This window comes from Sitophilus oryzae, unplaced genomic scaffold (assembly GCF_002938485.1).
Source record: "Sitophilus oryzae breed Bouriz unplaced genomic scaffold, Soryzae_2.0 scaffold_1644_pilon_pilon, whole genome shotgun sequence".
Taxonomy (NCBI): domain Eukaryota; kingdom Metazoa; phylum Arthropoda; class Insecta; order Coleoptera; family Curculionidae; genus Sitophilus; species Sitophilus oryzae.
The window spans coordinates 1-8,283 of record NW_022146330.1 but is presented as its reverse complement, the minus strand read 5'-3'; the positions used below and the strand labels follow the sequence as shown (position 1 = coordinate 8,283).

General features: G+C 28.8%; 1 long non-coding RNA gene across 1 annotated transcript; it reads right to left on the bottom strand.

The window, feature by feature from the left end:
* Positions 1 to 14: 14 nt before the first annotated feature.
* On the bottom strand, positions 15 to 1,250 carry LOC115880702. The gene is made up of 4 exons (XR_004049928.1): positions 1,122 to 1,250; positions 870 to 950; positions 566 to 616; positions 15 to 503 (listed from the first exon to the last, which is right to left on the bottom strand). It is a non-coding gene; the product is annotated as an uncharacterized LOC115880702 (long non-coding RNA).
* Between the last annotated feature and the right edge of the window lie 7,033 nt (positions 1,251 to 8,283).

Sequence of the window (8,283 nt, the reverse complement as noted above, 5' to 3'; positions counted from 1 at the left end):
AATTTGAGGGCAGACATATAAAAAATGATTTATTTAATAATTGTTAGTTATATTGTAATTTTTTTAAATACCGTTATTTAAAATAGTATATTCTCTGTATAACTTCCTTCTCACATGGAAAAATAATATTTTTATTATGTTTCTACTAAATATTAATAACAGACTAAAATATGTCGAAATCTGATACAATTATTTTAAATATCTTTAATCTGTGAATAGATATTTTTATAGTTTTTTTTTAATAAATCCAAGGCATTTATATTCAAAATACAAATTTTGAAAGATTTCTTGTCAGACTAAAGTAGGGGGTCGAGACAAACTTAACAATATCTCAACAAGGGGGTCAATATATCTTAAAAAACAATATATGATTGGGAGTTATATCAGAGAAGCAGCAGCACTTGAAAATATTTGAATTGATTAATAAATCTTTATAATACATACATTGATATTTGTTTTATTAATTCTTCATCCCTATCTTGCAATCTCTGCTGAAACTAGTGCTAAAAAAATACATTTAGTTAACATAAAAGGCAAATGCTTGATATGAAACTATAAAACCTACCTTGGTAGAGTCGTATCTTCTATTTTTACATTGTTGATGTGGGTTTGTGATCTGAAAAAATAAAGCAAAGCTTTAATAACTATTAAGATAATTGTTACACAATAGACTTATAGACTTGTCTTAGTTTTAATGCATAACTTATGCATTTATTACATTACTTCATCTACTAATGATCAACTATAGTTACAAACTATTGTATTTACTACTGCTATATAAATTATACTCTACTGTAGAGTATTTCAGACACAGTATATATTTTCCTGTATATATTATTCATCAAAATATGTATCATTATAAAACTTACCTTATATTATTGGCCTGATAAAGCTATCTTTAAAAAAGTTACTGCAATCTTCGACGAATGATGTTTGGATTCTGTACTTCGCTGAAACAAAGAACAAAGCAAATTATTATATGGATACTTATTTATAATACATATTCGTTAGGTTTTAATACAAATACATAGTTTAGACCATTTTAGACCATGTTTAGACTGTTTTTTCAATCACCGGTAAAGTTTTGCTAAATGAAATAGTGAAATATTAACTGTTCTTACCACTACAATACTCAAACTATAGCTGGGACACATAAATATGTGATTAGTATGTTCTTGCATAGGCATATAATCAAAGATTTTCTTTAATTTCTTAGATTTTTCTTGATTTTCAAAGAAAAATAAATAAAATTTTTATTAGGGTTAAAATCGTTAATAATACTATTTTCTACGCATAGATGGCTCTGATTCAACACTTTTTTGGACCTCAAAATTACAGATTTCTTTAAAAATGTCGTAAGTCTGGTAATTTTTTGTTAGATGTCAGCAGAACCGTAAATTACAGACAGATTCCTAATCAAAAATCAAGTTAGCTTTCAGATTTCTTTGTTAGATGTCACCACCTATTTACGACTACAGATCGCTTTAAAATGGTGGTGATGTTTAGCGCAATCCTTCGATAGGTGGCGACAGGACCTGAAATACAGGTACCTTTACCTTAATTTTATTAGTTCCTAAGTTGCCCACAAAATCTCAAAAGCTGAAAACAATTTACCGCCAGTTTTTGAAAAATCGCCCTTTATGAAAAATAGTACTTTTACAGCTGTTGTTATATACTACTGAGCCAAACTTAACGACATATTGTAAGTATTAACAGCTATTTTTCAATAATAAACTAGGTAAATGTTATAAGAAAGAAGGAAAAAGGGGATAATAATTTATTTATTCATTATTCATCAAAACAAACACTCATTTCAAAGGTTAAGAACTTTATTTTAGAGATAATAAACTTTGAAACGTGTTTTCTAAAATTTATTTACAAAAATAACTCTCACAAATAGAAAATAAATACATTTTAAGCATATCCAATGCGGAAATCATACAGCAAATATGTCGCAACGTAAAACAAACGCGTAATGGCATATAAAGAGATCAGGGCAGGCTGAATAAATTTACAATATACATTCTATTAGAATATTTTTTGGATTTAGACTAGAAGGTATGTTTACATTAACAAAAAAAATAGTTACTCTTTTATTTTGTAGTTATTTGTGCATTTCCAATAGTTCCCTCAAAGCTGAAATATATGACTGAGCCATCTGTAGTGTCTCGAATTTACTGAGTTTCTGCTCAGCATCTAAACTAGGTATCACCTTCCTTAATCTGTCAAAAGCTTCGTTCAATCTAAAAATAAAAAATGCCATATAAGATGTTCATAGACCATACAACTTATCGGACGACAAGTTGTACAGCGGGTTTAAACAATTTACCCGTTCATTCTTCTTCGTTCCCGGGCATTAGCTGCCAGTCTTCTTCGTTTCAGGATCGTAGGAGACGGTGGTCTATCTCTGACGATACGTTTTCGTTTTTTTTTTCTGCTTTTGAAATTTAAATTTTTGTTGTTGTTGTCGAAGTCATCATCTTTGTGAAGCGTGAAGAAATTGATGTTTCCTAGAACAACATTTAAAATAGTGATGAATAAATATACAAGACCAAAACTAGAGGATCTTCTACATAGAAGTTCCTTAAATAAATAGTATTTTAATTATATTATTTATTTTTCTAGGGTTAATAGTGTAATCTTTTATGTTGGCTTCAGATACCTTTAAGAAAAAAAAGTATCTATATGTTTCACGCTCTCTAAGGTTGATTTTTTTTAAATTGACGAAAATTACTGTAGGTACTCACCATAGCTGATTTTTCTTCGGCTAACGAGGAAGCGGATAAAAATGACTCGTAAGTGTTGTTGTTGTCATAAATATCCGGCGAGGTGGTAGCCGCTAGTTGGGATTGGGCCTTCAAATTGATGGCGTCTTCTACTTTATGAAACCTCTCTATAGTGTTCCTGGTCGATGGCGGACTTGTTATAGAAATCCTGACGATGATAGTCGTCGTAGTAGCCAGTTGTGGTGTCAACTGGGTCCTCGAACGAGGAATAGTGGCATTTTATGACGTCCATACGAGAAAAAAGTCAGATTTTCTAGAAATAGATTTCAATAAATTTTAATCAAGTGCACAGTGCGCCACTGAATTTTTTTTTTCTTCTTAGCAAAATTGTGTAGGCCGTTTGATGGCGATGATAATTTGTCTCTAGATATTTTGTTGATTTCGATCTCCTTGATGGGATAGACGCAATTTCATTAATAACAATTATTAACAAAAATAAAAATAAAATTAATAAATTATTTATTTAATTTAATTTATTTTTTTTGTCTTATTAACATTATTCAAATTTATAACAATTATGTTCAGAGCAACCTACAGCAAATTAAAAAAAATAATAATAATGGTATTTAAGATAATTACAAAAAAACTGTCTTTAAAACTATGCATTTTTACCTCCCATATTTTGTAGGAACATTTTTTCATATTTTTTGATGGGGAATCAATGTGTGCTTATCTAACAATTTGGTCAGTTAATGACATTAATTTTTTTAAAGGTTGCTTTTATTGACTTTCTTAATCCAAATTAATAAAATTACGTTTAACTCATCAATTTCGCTAACAATATAAATAAAAGTCAGTGGCGCACATGTTTTTTGAAAGAAATATTTCAGTGATATCCCATGTGCACGTCCCTGGTGAATATGTCGATACTTTGTTAGCACTAAAATATGTCGCACTTATAGTAACTACCGCCCTCAAAATTTTATTCAAATCGTTAAAGGCAATTGGAAGAAAATTTTAATAAATAGAAAAAAAAATGAAGATTTTACCTCCCTGTAGGTACGAAACAAAGCAGAGTCGGTCTATGTTGATGTAAAAATAAATCTTATTTTACGTGAGGAATTACCCTAATGAAGACGTGGCACGTTTTTAAACACCCTGTAGACTTATGTGCATATTTTACTGTTTTGTAGGTGTATTGGTTTTCCCACAATTATTTTTATGGAATAAATTTTAAGAAACCACTCTGTACAGGGTGGTTCAGATTCGACGCTCACATGTTTGCCAGAAACATCAAATAAAAAAAAACTTAAAAATTCGTTTACAATTTGAAATGTAAAACCTTAGTTTGAAAAAAATCATTATAACAAAAAACAACTTGGAGTACTTACCTTAAAAAATAAATTCACAACAAATTAACTTCTCACATATTCAGAACCTGTATATTTATTACATTATTTGTTGTTTTCTTCTAGAACAAACAAACAATTCATTTATTTCCAAACCACCAATCATATTTCTGATATATTTTCTCTTCATTGGCATTCTTCCAAACACTAATATTTTTCACGCGCAACCAAAAAATAAACCGATAAAAAAGCGCGTCAAAAATGAAACAGAAAAAAAATGTTGCGGAAGACAATGAATGTCTGATACCGGAAGTAATGTGGAGCTACCGAAGACCAGATAAAAGGTAGAAATGGGACTGACCTGCCTTTTTGGTCGTGTGCCGGCACGTGCCGTCATTTAGTTCGAGCAACACCCCTAACACAGGGCTGGCTTCAGAATTTTTCATTTTTAATAAGTAAATTTTGTGGCGGCTTCAGAAAAAATTGCCCTAGGTTGGTCGCACTTATTTATTAAAAAAAAAAGTTATTATAACAAAGATCGCATGATGATTATAGTAGATATTACGTTTCATAATAAAATATTTAAATTTTGACAGAAATATTACTATTTATTGATTGGGCCTTTTTAAATTTCCCTGTCTAAAATTACTTTTTTTTTTGTTTATAACAATATATTCTGGATACTAACCTGATGAAGTAAATCTTCCAGTTTTCTTACATCAATGTACTTCAACTTCTCACTCCAAAAATCTTTTGGACTCATCAACATTACTCCAATAGAACCTGTTGAAAGAATATATATTTAGTTAGTTTTATAATTTTACTATTTTATCGAAAATCATTATTATTTGATAGATGTTAAAAATTAAAATAATATATTCAGGACTTTGAATAAGAAGACTAAGGAAGGAGCATAATGCTATCCACGTATTCATGCATGGTGGGCGGAAAAAGCACTCTAGGGTGGGGATCCTTGACAGTTCTGTTTGACGATTCATTGATTCAATTGACACATTTGAATTTGATTTGAAATTTTATGGATTTGTCAGTCTTTAAGGAGCTTATTTTATGTTATTTATTCTACTACTGATAGTTGTATAAAGGTAGTAAATCTAGATGGAAATTGTGGCAGAACTTAAATTAACAGTGACACTATCGCGATTTATCACAAATGACTCTAAAATAGTTGGTTGTGTAGCGTGCGGTAGATCTCGGCAAAAATCGAGTGAAATAATGGAACAAGTTTTCGCTAGTAAGTGACTATATAATATACTCTAAGTGATAATATAATATACATACGTGTAGTAAACCGATCATTTATGAAATTCACTTAAATTAACTAATTATGTATTTTTTCTTGCATTTTTGCTTTTATTTACTACTTGTCAAAGATTAGATGTCAAAGAATTTAGATACGTCAATTTGACTTACCTGTTTCAGTAGCGTATCGGATGTTTATAGTTATAAATAATTATTATAACTTATCTATTTTTATTAGAATTTTATATTTTATAAGAATTTTAATAACTACCAACATTTATTCACAACGTAAAATAAAAACAAAATTATTGAATCTACCTATAACGTCTACCCTACATCATAGTTTTACATTTTTTAAATAAAATTAGAACGGCACTGATAAACCGGAAATTAAGTCGGCCATATTTGAGGCCCATCGCGGTGGACCTAAGATTTTTGATATGCTCTTTACGTGATCTGTGATATGCTCCTTCCTTAGTCTTCTTATTCAAAGATTCAGGATCACAACCTAACCTAACCTAACCAAACCATGGCGATAGCAGCCATCTTGATCGCTATTTTTTTTTGAAAAAACGCTTTTTGTTCAAAATCTCAGTTAGATAGGCATAGGAAACGGAAAATATAGTTTGAAAGAGCATTTGAATCTGCTTCGATATATTTTGAAAAATACAGGGTGTTGCATTTGAAATAACGAAGTTTTTATATAAAATATATCCTTAAAATAGATCAGCAATTTTTGGTACTTCTGTATAAATTTAATAAAGCAATAACATTTTTCAGTAAAGTTTATTTCTCTACCTCACCAAACTCAGCACAAAAATTAGTTCTGAAAAGTAATGTACAGGGTGTTAATAATATATTCTACTGTAGCATGCATATTTAAATATCTTTAAATATCTCAAAAACCAAAGATTTTACCACATATTTAACCCTTATAATAAATTCTTTTTTTTGGTCCAAGAATCGAAAAATGAAATAAAATACCGGGTGTTCCATAAGAAAAAATATAACTTTGGTATGGATTATAGTTTTGAGATACCCTGTACATTTCAAAATAATTTTAAATTATGCACATTGCTTTCCTACATATACCCATAAAATATTTTGTTTCTACGTCTTGCCGTTTTCGTATAATCAACCGAGGCGAATAAGGTGCGCCACCCTGTATATGCCTAGAGAAAATTAAAAATAATTTAAATTTGTAATTTTTTGCAACGTTTGACTTGAAGTCTCAAAATAATCTAATGAGACTTTTGCACAAAAAGATTAAATAAGATTCAAAAAGTTTAAAAGGTTTCTTGTCTTCCCGACTGTTGATGTTTCTCTATTAATTTTATTTATAAGAGTATACGGTGTATCTTTTTAGTCAAAATTCTTTCAAAGTAACTAAAAACCGCATTTCCGAAATGTTCTATCAAGCGCAATTAAAGAAGTTGTTAATTTTAACAGTATTTTTTAAAAAAAAATATTTAGTTTTCTATTTCATATGAGTCAAGAAATTGTTATAAACAAATTGTTTACTTAAGTAGGCGTGTCTAAAATTTGGGTGAGCCTTAAATATTAATTAACCAATACCAAAACGGTACGGTAAATAGCTGGGACAATTCAATTGGTCATTCTGTCGATGGTACGATTTTGCAGGATACGTGAAAGTATCGTCTAGTTGAGTAGGCTATTGGCTACATTAACATATACGTCTAAAAATATCACTGTGGTAACAGATATATAAATTTAATTACTTAGATAGAAACAATTTCATTAAATATATTCAAAATGGTAGAATAATACTTAAATCATGCACATTATACATTCTGATTTTTGTCTTAATTTGATCAGGAAATACTCTACTACAGATTTTTCACAAAAAAAAACATGAAAGATGAATAAAATCTCAAACATCTCAAAAACACCCAATAAATTTGGCGTTTAAATTCGATAAACACTCTGTATATCATCTGAGGCAATGAATATAAACTAGCCGGGTAACAAATCTCTAGAAAAATGTTGTTTATGAAACACAGTTATAATCCAATTTTGTCTGGTCGTATATATACAGAAGAAAAAATGATAAATATCGCGTGGTGGAAATCATAATTTAAAATTTATATTTCTGTGTTATTAATTATGTAAATTACAAACTATTAATATCGCTGTTCATTTTTTTAATAGCCTCGTGTTTTGCTAAAAAAGTCTGCAAGTTTTTGCTGTCGCATATATTATTCTTTTTTATAATTATTAATTATTATACATTGTTTTTTTTTCAAAAGATCTTAAATACTAAAAAATAATAATTTGGAAACGTCATATTATGTTTTGTTTTAAAATGTGACAGAAGCACAAAATTTATTTAGTTAAATGCTACGGAAAGGGGAAATAGTTATCAGAAAATGTGATACTTTAACAACAGCAAAAAATATGATGTTAATCAAAATTAATAATCCATTAATTATAATTAATTAAAACATCTATCAAAGAAAGAAATGGAAATTATATTACTATAGAAACGCCTTTTAATTTTTACGAAATTTCAACTATATTTTCATGTTTTTTTGAATTTTCTCTAAATGGATACCTTCCATATCAGCTCCCTTCCGTTTCCCTTCCGTTTACATAAAATATTATATCATGTAAATGAAACGGGATTAACCACTTTAAAACAAGGAACATTTTTTATGAAGAATGCATTTTCCTCAAAATGTAAATAAAAAAAAGTTTTTCTTCTTGTAAAGACAATCCAGGAACATACTCATCTAGATATTATTTTTAATAATATTGAACTATATATAAACATCGTTTCCGCAAAATGCCAAAGAAAATAATTACAGTTCATCATAAATTTAATATGATTACATTTATACTGACATTTAATCTAAATTGATATTTTCCTGTTAATTTTATTAAAACACATGTTAGAACTACTGTTAATTTTTCCGATTCTTATTGAAATT